The sequence below is a fragment of the Ammospiza nelsoni genome, chromosome 14 (assembly GCF_027579445.1).
Source record: "Ammospiza nelsoni isolate bAmmNel1 chromosome 14, bAmmNel1.pri, whole genome shotgun sequence".
In the NCBI taxonomy this organism is placed as follows: Eukaryota; Metazoa; Chordata; class Aves; order Passeriformes; family Passerellidae; genus Ammospiza; species Ammospiza nelsoni.
In genome coordinates, this window is record NC_080646.1 from 11,715,666 (window position 1) to 11,732,020 (window position 16,355).

The following is a 16,355-nucleotide window of genomic DNA, read 5'->3' on the forward strand; positions in this document are numbered from 1 at the left end:
ACACAGTCATTATCAAAGATTGAGCATTACAAATATAAATAAGCTATCTGAAGTTTAAAACTTTGAAGTTTTGTATAACAACTGGTTCTAAATAAAAGCAAGGACTGAAGCACCAGCAGCAGCACTTCTGTGGACAAGAAAGACACCTTTCATGTGGGGAGTACCTGCAGAGACTGCTCCTGCTCCCCAGCACATGAAAGGAGACCAGAGAGGAGACGTGTGAGACTGCACTTGCACGAGGTCAATGCATTGTCTGTTTGGATCATCAAAAACAGAAGCAAGAACACAGGACACTGAGAAGTTAAAAAAGAAAAAAAAAACCAAACAACTCAGCCTGATTTAATTGGAAAGCGTCACTTGGCTGGCTTCTTCAGTAATTGTTGGAAGCCATCCCAACTCTTCGTATATTTAGAAGTGATACAATTCAACTCGTAAATAATTTTTTAATGAGCGACAGTGTTCCCAAAGTATGTGACTTAACTCTTCAATGTGTATAAATAGGGTTGTTCCTTTCATGCTTCATACACTTAGAACATTTTATGATAACAATAGTTTTTCTGTTGGATATTTTAGAAATAGGATATCCCAATAAATGCATTTGCTGTCCTGTGAAATGACAAAGGCTTTGGACAGCAGACAGCAATAACAACTAAAACAATAATAACATGCTGAAACAATTAGTATTACCAGTCCTGTGGTGTCAGAGAGATGGAATTATCATTAGGGAGATCTACATAAGTGCATGCAAGATTAGATTTTATTAAAAGCCAGTCTTTGCACTGCAAAATCTAGTGGTGCTGCGTTGTCACTGAGAATGAAAAATTCCCTGAAAAAAAAAATTTGTGTAACATATCTATACATATATATATTTTCTGGGGTTTTTGGTTTGTTTTGATGGTTTTGTTTGGGATTCTTTTCCAAAAAGACACCAAGTCTACATGACCAAAGTCAGTATCAGCTCTCTTAGTCCAAAGAGGAGGACTGAGCTGGATTCCCTATTGCATTGGGGAGCAATTCACTTTTTCAGCCAAAATCAGTGCAGCGAGGCTAACTCAAATGGCAGACTCAAGAAGCAAGGGCTGAAAACCTTGGGAGATTGACAGGAAATCACTAGGGATTTTAGGGAAAAAATACATGCACTTCCAACAATATTTCATCCAGCCAACATTTTCTGTCAAAATAGCTCAAGAATTCCAGCTTATATGAATGCTAGAGACAGTCTGTAACTTGTGATTTCCCTGTTCTCAACTGCATAAGTAGATAAAGTTGTGGTATTTGTCCAGTCTTAAGTCTCATTAGGTGCAGAGTGGGTATTGTTCTTCAGACAACTTATTAAAAATAAATGTGATGACAGGAGTGCTCCCTCTCTGGGTGCAGAACTGGAGCAGTGTGCCAGCACAGGGGGAATTGTGCTGGTGTAACCAGAGGATTTAGCTTATTTTAAAGACAAGCAAACCTTTTCAGAGGCTGATTCTGTACCTAGGGCCAGAGGGTATAGGAAAGACCACAAATTATTTTTGATTCAGGGGTTATGTTTTTCTATGACTTCAGTGCAAATTTCAGCCACGCCGTGACTCATCTTTGGGATATTATTCAATATAGCTATTAAACATTAGATTGCATGAACAGGGTCACCTTAGAACTGGCAAAAATTAAGGACATATTTGGAAAGATATGAGGAAGGGTGGAAATCAATATTTTTAAATTCAATTTCCCAGTAAGGTATGCTCATTTAACTCAGAACATACCCTATAAAATGACAAAGCTATTTACATTAGAAAGTTTAAGCAGCGCTTGGCTGCAAAATCCCTGGCTGCTAAGGAAGCGTGTTTTCATTAGTTTCAACTGGCTTTGGGTTTAAAAAAAGTAACAAATAGTGCTGAAAATCAGCAAGGTGCCAAGGCTGGCAACAGGGAGTCCCCTGAGCCTGCAGCCATTCCAATCAGGGTACTGCTGAAAAGCTCTGTTCTCAGAGCTGTGCCCTGGCAATGCAGAGCCAAACCTCTTTTCATTCACTCCTTCCCACTTCAGTGCCTCAGTCAGGACTCACTGGGGAGAAAAGGCTCCTTATGGCAGCTGTTCAAGGGATAAGGATTTTATATTTTTGTGTGGGGGTGGCTCTGCTGGCGTGACAACCCCTCACAGACTGTCATAGGACCTCAAAGGTCCCCTCACACAAAAACATCCACACTACACTCACACAGAAATGTCCACATTGGATCTCTTTGTTCCACTTAGAGTGCTCAGTTCATTTCTGCACATCTCAATCAGGGAAAGCAGCCCCAGCAGCTTCACTCCCTGGAGCTCATTCATGGGAGTAAAGCTGCAATGGGACACTGCAAACTCTGCAAGGAATGGAGGAAACTTTTGGCATGGAATCTTTTAAAGGTCCCACGTAAACCTTTGAAGATGAAAGTCCATTTTTCTTGTGTGATAAAGAAAGATTGCACAAGCAGGACTGGAAGAACAGAGTGTGATTACAGTTGCCCATATTTAACCAAAATACAGTAATTAGCATGCATGGCAAAAATGACAGCCAAGAAATGACAAAGAACTTAGAGTTTCAGAGATCTGACAAATCATTAGAGTTTGGTGGAATTAGCCTATTATACTTCAAAACTTTAAAGCATCCACTGCACACATTTCTCCATTCCTGTCTCTGAAGCTGTTTTTTTCCTTTACTGCTGTATTGACCTATGCTTGTAGTCTCTTCACTTCTGAAGCAAAGATAATGCCATTAAAAGTCACTCCTAAATGTAGCCATTGACATAAATAATTTATATCCCATATTCCAGATGATTTATATTATTTTGTGGTGAGGAAAAAAAAAAAAGAATGAAGAAAGAGCAGACACAGTAAGATTTCAGCTTGTTCTCTGAAAAGTTGTCTTAGTGAAAAATAAACATGACTAAAAGAAACCAGAAAATAGTCCTTCTCTTATTTGCTGATTCAGTCCCCAGTGGGGAAATTGAGAGCCTGAGACAGACATACTTTTTAAATTCAAGACATTAATTCAGACTGGAGCCACTGTGCAATGCAGAGTTATGCTTTGGTAGCTGTGGGAAATCAGAATGATAACATCAAATGTCTTGTACCAAAATGCTTTCTGAGAAAGGTGGTGAAGTGCACCCAAAATATATATAAGGATTGATTGGGATATGTCCCCTTTAAATAGTGAGTTCCCTCTAAGAGAATTAGGAAAGAGAACCTGCTGGAGATTAAGTCAGAATTGGATGAGAAGTGGTTGAGTCAAACCTAAGTACATAGTGGAAAAAGAAAGCTCTGTGTCATCATATGTGACATCAGAATTTTACCTGGCCACTTTGGGCCATTATCATTTATATCAGCAAAGATTTTCTTTCATGAAACTCTGAATATAGCAAAATGATTCTTATCTACGTAAAAGGAAGTAGAATGGAGTCCTAAATCTTGTCCATATGCAACCTTTGGGATCCCCAGCTATTTCAGAGGCAAATCCCCATACAGCAAATGCTCCTCCACAAGGCAGTACTTTCTTCACCTTTGTGAAGAAAAAAAGCAAGTATTTTCTTTAAACATTTTGTTTTCTGTAGCTTATCTGAGCAGATAACTTTTTCTTACAACAACATCTTGGCCATATATTTCAGTTTTTGTAAATTTCTCTTTGGAAAGAAAATGAAGGGAAAAAACTGCCTCCAAATGCATATAGTTTCATTGGTTGTAAAATAAAGAACTTTTATGGGTAAATGTAAAATAAGAAAGCAATTAAATTGTATTCGAAGAAGCCATTACAGGAATGCCCAAACTAAGACATCCAAGTGTACACTTTTAGAATATTGGAATATGTTACATTCTTTTTTATAGTGTTGGACCAAGTTTTATTCTGGAACAAGGCAGATTGCTGTACAATTGTCAAGCATCTCTAGAATCTTACAAACCATATCCATCAGATTGTTAAGGAGATTTATCAGGTTCTATTTGACCAGTTTCCAAAACAGTATCATTATTGTAACCATCTTGATTAAGAAACTCAGAGCTGCCCTGAATAAACCATATTTATCATCACATTTACAGACTTGCGTTCAGAGCATTAATGGTCTCACTTAATCAAAGTCACTGGATACAAATCCCTCTTCAGCTGCTGTCTTAGGATGGATCCTTTGTGTGAGTTCCAAGAAGAAATTGCATCAGCCAGCCACGAGCATGAACATGGGACCAGAACACACACAATGACAGCTGACTTTCTTATTTTTACCCCACTCTTTCCATTTGTTAGAAATCTTGCAATCTCCAACATGCTGCTTGGATTTATAGGTTATCTCTCACTAGATAAGAGACAGAGTTCTGGTATCTGGAGCTTTATTTCTTTGATAAAAGCTTTCCACAAGCAATTTGTTGTGTATTAAAGTCAAATATATGTCCACTGAAGCAACATTACACTACCACCACTGGGCTGGACTTAATGAGTGCTCACACAGGGGGGAGTCTGAGAGGCTCACTGGGGAGCCCATTTGCCATGAGAAAATGCAATTTTATCACAGACATATTTTGCATTGGTTGTTAGGCAAGCCAAAAAGCTAAAGCTTCTATGTAAGCATGAGAGTATTTGGGGGGAAAATACTGAAAAGTGGCAAGTGGCAAAGCACCTTCTGGTTTTATGCTTGGAGAAAAGACAGCTGACTGATGGGGAGGTGCTGCTCCTGAAACAAACCTTGTGAGCCCTTTGGGCAGGGAGGGAGCAATGCTGGCAGGAGCTGAGGAAATGCAGATGAGCAAAGGCCTGAAGAGCTCCGTGCCAAGGGCACCTCAGCAACAGCATCAGGCCCACAGGAAGAGAACAGATTGCTGCAAAAGAAACTATTTGAATAGACTTGGGTGGGGGAAAGGAGGGAAAAAAACCTAAAAAAGAAAAGCAGGCCAGCTCTCTTTGGCAGCAGACCCAGCTCACTAAGGTGAGGGTTAAACTGCTGCTCAGTTATTTGCCAGGGGAAGCTTCAGCTATACTGAAGTGTAGGGTTTAACAGCATGAGACCAGGAGCTCAGATTAGCATTGGCTAAAAGGAAATGAGAATAAACAAAAGGGCTCCTCTGCCAGACCTTTCCTGCTGAATATGTAATGTGTGGTGTCTCCATGCAGAGGACTGCAAACATTCTCTCGTTTGGTTTAAAGCATCCTGAGAAACTTCATTAAATTAATAATAACTGTTAGTAAAAGTAAAACAATTATTTTAAAGTATCATTCAGCTTGATGATAGAGTTTATTGAAGTGTTCCTGCCAGCAGTTTACTCCCTATGAGCAATACCTATATTCAGAGCTCAAACACAGGATTATCACTCTCTAGGCTTTTTGCTGCAAACCCATAGGAATCTCAAGATTATTGTGGTTTATGAAATAACAGCAATGAATTACACCTATACAGTCATTCCTTTGTAAGGCTCCTATCTCCATTTGAAAGCATAGAAACGTCTCATTTGATCAAAAGATCTCTGCTTTCTGCTCATTCCTTGTGTGCTTAGATGTGAATGTCTCTGGGATATGCTATGGCAATGGCTGGAGCACAAGCAGGAGCCACAGATAGGAAAATCTGTTGCAGGAAAATCCAACCCTACAGAAGCAGGAGCATGGGGCTCTTATTTCTCTAGCCAAGTGTGTGATAGGGGTTGCTGGACCCCCTCACTAAAGGACTTGGGCCAGGTGTGAGAAATGGGCTCCAGGCAATCTGACCCATCCCTGCCTGACCAAGTCCCCTCTGGGGATTGCCCAGCTGCAGCAGGACATGCCAGAACTGCCCAAACCCCCTTCATGAAAGGAATTAACACTTTCCTTTGTTGCAGAAGAAATTGAATGGGAAACATAGGATTGGGCAAAATCCATTTTTTTCCTACAGGACTGATGAGAGCGGAGCAAGAATTTGGATTTTGTCACATTTCTTCAGGCAGAAATAGCACTGAGCCCAGTGTCCTTGGGCAGGACTAAGAAATGCAAGATTAATTTTCTAGGAAAGAAGGATTTGCCAAGTCCTACAAAGCAGCAAGAGGAAAATAAGCAGTATTTTCCCTCAGGTGGCTACTGGTCTATCTGAGAAAGTTCCACAAGGGTGTTCAGTCTTTGAATACCTTGTCAATTCCAGGAGAGATAACATGGATCTAAACTCACCTTTGGGAACTTTCTAGGTCAGCCTCAAGAAGTTGCCTATGTTAAAATGGCTCCAGAAGGAGAAGTAACAGGCCAGTGCCCCTGCTTCTTCAGCAGGTACCACAGGCACTCTAAGAATTCATGTTTGAGATCAAGAAAGGGCTGCATTGACCAAAGTCCCTTCAGAAGTGTCAGTTGTGGGGTGGAATGGGTTCCTGCTGGTGATCCCCACGTTCCCCAGGGCTGTGGGACTCTGCTGTTCCATCGCCAACACCAGAGCCAGAGGCAGCAGCTCTGGGGCAGCTGGGGCAGCCAGAGGACAGCAGTGTGGGCTGAGCTGCAGGGCTTCCCTTGGCATCAGCCTGGGCCAGATCAGCTCCTGGGGAGCCTCTCCAGAGGCCACTGTCACTGCTGCACCCAGAGGTTCCATTCTGCACGGCCCAGCTGGATGCTCTCTGTACATGTGGGCATCATCACAAATCAGAGCCTGTGCGCTCAGAGGCTTCACAGAATTGAAACCAGCAGGGATGGCACATTCTGGTTATCTGTGTTTGTTGAGGCTTGTCCTGTCAGGCTTTTCTGTAGCTAGTGCAAAGGCAGTGAGTTTTGTTTTTTTCCTGTGCAAATTCAATCATGACTCCTTGGAGCTGCAGTGTTATGTAATGAGGATACATGTGCATACATACATATATATAAATATATAAAAACCCCCACATAACACATTGCTGCTACTCACATGCCTCAGAATAAACAGAGCTTCTAAGAACTGTCTTGACCCTTTCAGTACTTTTCCAGCATCTTTCCCATTTCTGCTTTCCTGAAATACAGAGCTGTACTTGGAGTGAACTTCAGCACCATGGGTGTTACAGCCACTGCTGTTACCCTGTTATTAGAGACTGATGACAGCAAAAGCATCCCTGTCATCAGTATTTCCCTCCTGGCATGATGTACTTTGTATATACACAATGAACAAGGCAAAAGCACAAACCAGATTATTTCATTAGTGTTTATCCTCTGCAGGAGCTCTGCCTGTCGGGTGTTGTTTGTGCTGCGTGGGTCAGTCACCTCACTGTGAAGATACTGATGCCATGCTCAGCAGTTTACTTTAAACCCACAACAAGGAAACCATCACCAGTTGTCAGGTTTCTCCTCCTTTTTATTTTTTGTCCCAGTATAAACTCGGGATGTTTTCTTTCATTGGTGTAAGACACTAAAACACGATAAATTTAGCAGATAATAGCAGATAATATCCATGCAGGTTTGGAACCAAAGAGGAACAGAATTGATCTGCAATTCTACCTTCCTGCCCTATCTTTTCTGTCCTTCCAAAAGAAATAATCTTTTGCTTGTACTGTAAGGCTCAGCTTTCATTAGCCTGGGCTAAGTTTCTCACAGTGGTCATTCCCTATGGCAGGATTGCCAAGAACAAGTGTGGAGAGTCCAGCAGGCAGTCTGGTTCATGTGGAACAGACAGATATATTAACCTGTGTCCTTTTTTCCACAGGACTGGAATTCATCACATATTCATTCCTACTGTTTTGTGCATCTTGATCAGATGCTTGACCTGACACTGTAGACAAGCAGTGCAGAGCAGATCACACAAAGGATATATTAAAGACCAAATCAGACTTCATTTAAAGCAAAACAAGGTTATAGATCACATCTGAGGCATAAGGCAACGTGTTCCTACCAATAAATCCCCAATCAGATGCACAAAAACTTGTAAGGGATGCAGAATGTGATGAATCCCAGCTGCATTGACCAGCATTAATTTTTCCTTTGTTCAGGAGTTTTCCATTTGGAATCTGGGTTGGCCATCTCCCCAGTAACTAATCCTTCTCTAGGGACAGGGGGAAGAAGAAACAAAAATAAGGAAAATAAAATTACTCAAGGATTCTACACAGCCTAACGTTCTGCAACCGTAAAAATGTCTTTCCTTTTCTTTTGAATGACCAGGCAAACAGTAAAGCATTGTTCCAAATAATAAATACATGGAGACTCTTCTAGTTTTGTTGTCCTCTTTGGGGACCAACACTAAACAGCAAACTCTTCTTCTAAGTAATCACATCTTCTGCCCTTTCAGTTTCAGCTTTGTTGTTGTTAACAAATACTTTTCTAGCACCCTCAGACAGAAAACAAGGCATTGGTTTCACTCTGCATTGAGGATATTGACATGTTGAGGTCAGATTTTCTTGTAAAGCTGTGCAGAGCTCCAGTGTTCATATGTGGGCAGCTCTTTCAGTATAGCACAGGCTTAATCTCCTCTCTGTTGAAGAAGGGGGGAAATGCCTAAAGTACAAGGTAAAGGAATTTACTCATTTGCTTGTCATTAAAAAATAAATTTTCTCTTTTAAACTTGCAACACCACCAGTTCATTTATAACTACACCACTGAACTAACTCACTGTAGGTGGATTCTGCAATATCAGTCCTGGTGGTTATAATCAAACAGCAAGCAGGGTTTGTTTCAGCAAGGCTACAGTGAGATTGTCTGTAAGGAAATTGTTAAAGAAAACCCCAAAACTTCAAAAGAGTTAAAAGAAACCAGAGCAGGCATCATTCAGAAACTGATATTATCAGCAGCTCTTGCTCAGAAAGGAAGGGTACCCTTAGGTCTTTTATGAACTTGCATAAGCAACGTTCCCATCTGGTATTGTGCTGGGCTCAAAAAGCTGCAGCACAGTCAACAATTAATTGGTGCTGGATAGAACAAAACTGCTTCAAGCAGCAGCGAAAGCCTCTCTGCCACGCTGGAGCTCAGGTCTGCACCTGAAAGCTGCTGCAAGAGCAGCGGTTCAACAGCTGGCTCGGAAACGCTGCTGCTGTCCCTGCCTGCAGTGGGACACAGCCCTGGGGCACAGGGAGCAGGGGATGCTCTGGGAGGCAGGAGGAGAGGGACCCATGAATTAACCCAGAGCACCTTCGTTACCCCAAAAGACTTCACAAGTTGCATCAACTCTTCCAGATCTGCTCAAGTCCTTTTTTACCTCCTGCACATTTCTCAGAATAGGAGCTAAAATTTTGGACTGCAGTCAGTGATAAATTAGATGCCTTTACAACTCCAGGCCTTTGCATTCATGGAGGGAGTGAAAACTGTTATAAATACAGAGACAAGTGCACCCACATACCTTGTAAGTAATGATTCTGTGACACAGACAATATCACTAAGGGGAGGGTTCAGAAAATGATTCCTTTAGTAATAGACACACACATCTGCAGAGCCTCTTCTAGCAGTAGTTTTGGGTTGGGGTTTTGAGTGGGATTTTCTGCTTGGTGAAGGGGTTGTGTTTGTTTTATTGAGGGGGAGGGTTGGGATTTGGGTTTTTTGTTTAATCTGTTAAGGAACATCAGCCCATCATGGGATAAGCCTCACTTGAAGCTCCCTAATGCCCACACCAGGCTCTCCTGTTGGAGCAGGTTTGACATCCTTGGTTTGCTTAGTGACACTCCCATCAGTCCTGCCCTCCCAGCTGTAAGACAGCCTCAGCTGTGCCTCTCTGTGCTCCGCATGGGAGCCCTCATGTTCCAGAGCTGTGAGCACTAATCAGCAGCTTCAAAATATTTCTTTTTAAATTGACTCCCAGAAAACACATACGCAGAGAATAAAAATTAGACAATAAATAGCCTATGCAAAAGGTTAAGGAAACCTTCTTTCTTTAATAGTTTTAAACATGTTGTGATCAGTCTACAGTGTCTGCTCCTGACTTAGGAAAGTGAACTGCTGTCAGAAATTTCTTGCCATTATTGTCCTCTTCACCTTCCCCTCATTTGACTTTTTTCTCTGGTATAAACAGAGTTTGGAGGCATGGCTGGAATTAAATGTGGAAATTAACAGCTCCTCTGGCCTTTTTATTCAGGGACCAACAGTATGTTTTTCCAGCTGCACCTGATATCTGGCATTGCTTTATTCCCCTTCCATCCATCACCTTAATTCAAAACCAAGTGGTCAAGCAACCAAATACCAAATTAGGAAAACAACAGCACACAGTGTGCCTAAAGAAGTATCTCCCTCTTTTGCCAGACACACAGATGCCATTAACTCACATCAAGCTCCCACAGCCTGTCTTTCCCCTGCACTGCCCTTGGCCTCTTCCCATTCCCACACGCCCTGACAGGTGTCACCCAGCCCAGCCAGCTCACACTGGCTCAGTGCACTCACAGCACTGCAAGCAGAGAAAACACAGGGCTGTTACCAGGGGTTTTGCCTGTTTATAAACCCAAGAACCCCAGAAGCAGAGTGAATTGCAGTTGTGCCTCTCACACCCCTGGCGGCGTGTCTGCGGTAGCTCTGCAGGGATGGATGCAGCTGCTGCCCCATCCTCTCCCTCTGGCCATGGCAGGGCTCAGCTCACACCTGCTGCAGCTGCACCCTGGTGTGGGTTCTTTGCAGTTTATCACCTTGACCTGGTTTAGCAGAAATGCTTCCCCCTCCCATGTTCTTGCAGCCTACAGAGAAATGCCATCTCACTTTCACAGCATCTCCAGACCAGCTACCCTTGGGGTCCCAAGTGCCTGCTTTCTCATGGAATTTTGTACATCCCTAGAGCACAGACGTGGTTATTTTTCATGCCATTCTTAAAATATTAGAGTCAAAAATAGAATTATTCTATGCAAAAGGCAAGGGCGTTTTATCTCCGGAGAAAGAGCAGTGTAGTGCAACAGCAAGCAATTTGAAGGCACAAAAATAAACCCTCAACATTTTCTTCCTGAGAGGATGAGAAATGGGTGGGGGAAAAAATAGCAGTTGGTGAAGCAGTCCCCAGTAGCTTGTTTCATAGCTGCACTTTAACTATTTAAAGCACCCAGATTGCACAGAGGCCTTGTTTAAAGTTTAGGGCTGATATTGATGGGCCTTGCTTTACTAACAGCATATTATTTTGTTCCTACTGGGAACAACCAGCTCCTGCATGCTAAAGAGACCTCTCTGGAAGGAGCAGAAAGCATTTGAGCTGCAGCAGCACCGGGAAATCTGAGCCTCCCCTTACCCAGGAGTGGTGCCTGCGCAAACTGCCAAGCACCAAGCCCACAAAGGCACAGATGCCTGCACAGCCTCCCTCTGTCCATCACCCTGCCAGAGGAGGGGATAAAAGAACACATGAGCACACGCTCATCAACAATTCCAGTCATTGATGAAACTGGACTGAAAGCCCCCCAGACCTGTGCAAGGGTCACAATGTTCAAAGAGCTTTTCAAGTTTTTGTTCAGAGCAAATCTCCCAGTTTGGAACCACTGCAAGCAAGTTCTACAGATCATTGACAAAGAGAAGCTGCTACAACAGTTGCATCTGGATAAAACAGGACAGCTGCAAGATCTTCAAAGGTTTCACATGGCTTTTAAGTCTCTGTGAGAAACAACACTTTGGCAAGAAAATCCTTTCTTTCCTGGATAATTGTTAACTTAGTGTGGTAGAACATGATGGTTGAATCCTTTCAAAGAACCCTACAAGCCTTCATTCCTTAACAAGATAATTGTTTATCATTCATTATGTGCCTGATATTCCCCAAGAGCCTCTGTCCCTTCTAAGCAATAAACAACCCCTTAGCACATATCAAAGAACTCATTACAATCCTGTTGTGAAAATTACATGGCCAGACATTAAAACAAGCCTAATTTTCCTATAGAGATAATAATTATTTGACTAATTGGGTATTTTTTCACACAGTCCCCATGATAGCTTCTTTTTTCCCTGCTGTGTCTTCTAGAAAGGACAGTGTAATAAATGTGATGATCATGGGAAAGGCAAAGGCCATGAAACACAAAATGTTTCAGAGGCTGAAGTTAAATTCTTCAATAGTTCCTGCCCAAGATTTCTGGAGAGCCTATATTGAGTAAAAAAACTTCACAGACAGCTTGAATGCCAAAAACTCCTGGCCAATTAATGTCCCTGAGTGCCACCAGGGCTGCTGTGGTTGGTGAGCTATCCATGCTTAGATAAGATCTGCCTGTAGTGTTTTGGGTGTGCCACCATGCCTCTTTGGTCAAAAGTAGTCTTTTAGAATAAAACTAGCATTTAAAAAAACCCACAGTAATATATTCATAAACACCTGTCTCAAAACAAGAACAGGATCCATAGGTCATTGCAGGGGTAGTAACCAAACTCCCCTTGTCAAAACTCTGCTGTCAGTGGGGAACCTTTTTGTCTGGCAGTGTCAGGCAGAGCTAAACAAGCTTTATTGGGACAGGGCTGTTCTCTCTTTGCACTGTATTTTGACATGAACATAAACTGACATCAAAAGACTTTAAACCTGTTTATAAAATACAGTGGTCAGTTTATCAAAACCTCTTTAGGTTGTATAGCAAAGCTTAGAAACCCCAACACCCTGGTATTTCACTATCACTCCTGGCAGACAGACTTTCACTCCTGAGCAGTTCACTTGGGGGCAGAGCCTTGCTCACACCCTGGGTGTGCCCCAGGCGCAGTGCAAGCCCTGCATCACTCACTGCCAGCTGCCAGGACCTAACCAGCTGTGCCTGCTGCCTTGGCACAGCTGCAAAATACAAGGGGGAAAGCTGAAAATGAACTCTTGAAAGTCACCCTACAAAGATACCATTCCCTGAGCCACAGCCTGGTTTAGCTTTGATTCTGATTAACGTTATCTGGTTAATAAAATTAAAAGCTTCAGTGGCCACTTTCAGAGAGGTCTCTGCTGCTTGCATGTGCCAGCTGGAGCAGGGCTGGTCCTGCTGCCTGGCCCAGCCCATTGGTCTGTGGGACCCAGGGGCAGAGATGATCCCCAGTGAGCCCCTTTGGCAGGGAGGGGTTTCCTCTCCCACGGGCTGGCTGCGAGTTTGCAGGATGTGACCAAGCACAATGTCTCATTTGTAATGTCAAACAGCAGCCATACCAAATCCCAGCCTGCTGTCAGCCCTGCCATGTATTCCAGGGAGTGCCTGGGAGGGTTTCCACCCTGTGAGCCAGGCTCAGCTCTGGGACAGCTCTGCTGTCATCCACACATCACCACCGCTCCCAGACCCAGGAGAGCAGCACAGCACTGCAGTTCAGTTCCCAGCCAGCTACCAGGGGCAAAACTCAGCCAGACCCTTCTTTGGCAGCTCCATCAGAGCTGATGGAAACTGCAGCTGAGCTCTTCTCCCCTGGACAGGCTCCTTGCATTACCCAGAGGACAGCAATCTATCCACTCGCTCTCACTGCTCTTCTCTTTACAGAAGGGCCCCAGCCTTCCACCACCTCCTCCAGGTATTGAAAGGCAGCTCCAGTATGTAGCAACAATAGAGAACTAGAAAAGTAAATGCCAGATACAAACCAGCAGCAGAAATAAGACTGTCCATTGGAATCCCCAGTCCCCAGGTTCCCAGACAGAGCTGTTTTTGTGGTATAGTTACTACTCATCTAAAGCACTGAAAGGAAAAATGGTCTTTTTTTCCATTCAGTCATATTTCCTCTGCACAGGGCTGTTGCTGCCCTTTCCAGCATGTCCAAGTCCTGCTTTCAGACATTTGGGCACTGGTACATTCTCCCAGGATCATATAATTATCAGTCTGTAATCTCCTGTTCCACTGCGGATATGAGCAACCCTTTCATGCTCACAGTAACAATTTGGAAGTGTTAAAGTTTGAGCACTGGGCCTGTGGTGCTTACACGTGTTTAAATTGGCCCTCCCTGAAAGCTGATGTATTCCATCTGCTCTATTGGATTTCTTGGCTGAAAGTGACTGGAAACACTGAATGTTTCTTCTGCAGTGCTCCTGTGGCTGTCCAAGAGCAATAGACACACTCAGAGCTCGTGCCTGGCCTGCCCAGGGCTAAAACACTGCACTGCAAGTGGCTTCAGGGGACTGTTTTTAGAGCTACATTGAAATCCTAAATCCTACAGTTCACATTTCTAATCAATCCTATAACATGCAAGTAAGACTTGATGGATAAATAAAACACACACATTTGCAGCTCATTTCCTCTAACATTTTGCCTGAATGATGGAAATTAAGCATTTTTGTATTTATGTCAAGAAAAGGAGCCATTAGAGGAAAATCTTTAGGTTATAAACAAGCAGTAAATTATCAACACCAGCAGCAGCACTGGATTAACCGTTCAGATATCCACTGCAAGAGTTTTACAATCCAACTGCCTCATTGCCATTCCCAGACTCTCCATGCTCAGGGGCAGGTACATCACTAAGTTAAAGTACACAGATGCATTCAAAGTGGGTCACAAAAGTCATTAAAACAGCACATTTCTACAACAATTTTCACAACCAAGCCCCCTCACACTGTGGCAGACTCTGAGAGTGTGCCTGGCCCTTGGCTTGGTTCATCTCCCACAAGCCTGAGCCAACGCTAGCAGCTGGAGGGATGCCCACCTTTCCAGCAGCACTGCTGACTCCTTGAAGCCTGTCTTTTGCTGCAGAAGCTGCATTTTAAAAGTGAAGATTCAGGAGTATTAAAAATATTTCAGCCTCTTCATCATCTTTACTTTCTTATGCATTTCTATCTTGCTCAGTTAAGGTTCAGCCCTTTGCTTGCTTCCAGCACAGCTGGGGCACAGATGCAGGGACCCTCTTCAGACCTGCAGCCTCTTCACGATTTTAGCTCAGACCTTTAATTAAAAACAGCTCAACTCACCTCTCCAGGATGCTCTCAAGGCTGCTCAGTGGCTCCACCACGTGCACTCCTTGGCTGGAAAGCACAACCGCCCTGAGTGCTCTGAGGTGGGGTCACACCCAAGGTAGTGGGAAATCAGGCAAAGCTCCTCGTGTGTCTCACTCTGGAGCAGGTGGAGCCAAGGACTGAGGTGAGGGATTGCCTAGGACAAGCTGCAGCAGGCACTGGCTAACAGCTCCCAGTGTCAGGTGAAATCCCAGCCAGCCTGCTGAAACAATTAAAAATGCACTGGGCAGCCTCCACAGAAACCCTTTAGATCAACTCCTCCTCTCCCCATTTTTGTGGTGAAGCCACACTCTCTCCAGAGTTCACTTCAACTCAGCTTTCAGCCATTATCCAGGAAAGAAAATATGCTGGCTGCAAAATGGTATCATGGCTTTGACTAAGTGGCTAACTGGTGGCAAAATGGATTCATTGTTCAGGAGGCTGCTTTCCATATCCTCATAACTGCTTCCAGCAAATGTTGACCATTCTCCCTCCTCACCATAGTGGAAGTATCTTCTGGTTGAGTGGATTTGCCTGTGTTTTGTACAGAGCAGCTGAAGGCAGATTTACATAAAAATAGTATTGCTGAGCATTTAGTTCTGACCATTTTGTACTTGGTACAGCCATCTGTAATCAAAATGTTTGGAGAATATTACAGATGTTCTTGCATGTTAGTCTCAAAAACTCCTCAAATACAAAACTCCTACATCCGCTCTCTAGAGTTGCCAAACTTTTTCTGCACTTCTGTTATTAAGCAACTCTGTTATTAAGCAATCGTGTTATTAAGTTTAGTGGATGTGAGACATCTTTGTCATGTTGAGCACTGCATGCCAGGAGCTGGGTGGTCACTGGTGGGGACTGGTGTGCTGCCCTGACCATGGGACTGCCTGGGCAGCCTCTCCCCATCCTCCTGCCCTCCATGGGCACCACAGCTGGGGAAACAGGGCTGGACAGCTGCACTTCCAGGAGGATGGAAGATTGCTGTAGGATCAATCCCACCACGAGGAGCTTTTTAAAAGCTTTTATCATACACAGCTCTCTAGATGACAGAGAGAAGGTGAGAGCAGATCTGAAGCAGAACTGGCCCTTTCTTTAGTAAAAACTAAGATGTCAGATTTTCTATAATGGAAGCTAATAACTAGCCAACAAAGCAGTATGCTTGGAGGGTGGTTTTTCATTTTTAGCCTTGGTGAAATGTTCCTGAAAGCTAATAGCATCTATAATGTCGTTGCTGATTTGTTTTGCTGTATGAAAGAAAGCAGAAAATAGAATTGCTGTATGTAGGAGGTGAAGATGTATTTTGTGTAGTGAGCAATGTGCTGCAGTAAGAAAAGGCTGCCACGGTAAACATGCTGTCCCCACCAGAGCCTGAATGTGATCATGTGGCTAAGCACTTCTGATCTTTGAAAGGCAAGCTATCACCTGGGTGTCTGAGCACAGTGGGATTTTGGAGGCAGGAATCCAGACAATCAATCCAAACAGCTTCTCTTCCTCTCCAGCAGATGCTGCTGCAAAGCTGTGCACACCCAGAGCCAAAGCACAGCCCTTTGTGAGCAGCCCCCACGCCGCTGTCTGGATGCACGAGGGGGCTGATGGCTGCTGCCTGCCCTCTCCCCATCCCACACGCATGGTCTGAGT

General features: G+C 43.6%; 2 protein-coding genes across 2 annotated transcripts in view; one reads left to right on the forward strand and one right to left on the reverse strand.

Annotated features, from left to right (window-relative positions):
- Positions 1–14,784, reverse strand: part of GLDN (gliomedin) — a 113,530-nt gene extending 98,746 nt beyond the window's left edge. Inside the window, exon 1 of the mRNA XM_059481955.1 lies at positions 14,694–14,784. The gene's annotated coding sequence lies outside the window, so the exon portion shown is untranslated. The remainder of the gene's footprint in view (positions 1–14,693) is intronic.
- The window catches only part of TNFAIP8L3 (TNF alpha induced protein 8 like 3), a 44,419-nt gene that overhangs the window by 22,147 nt on the left and 5,917 nt on the right, over positions 1–16,355 (forward strand). The gene's annotated exons all lie outside the window — the stretch shown is intronic.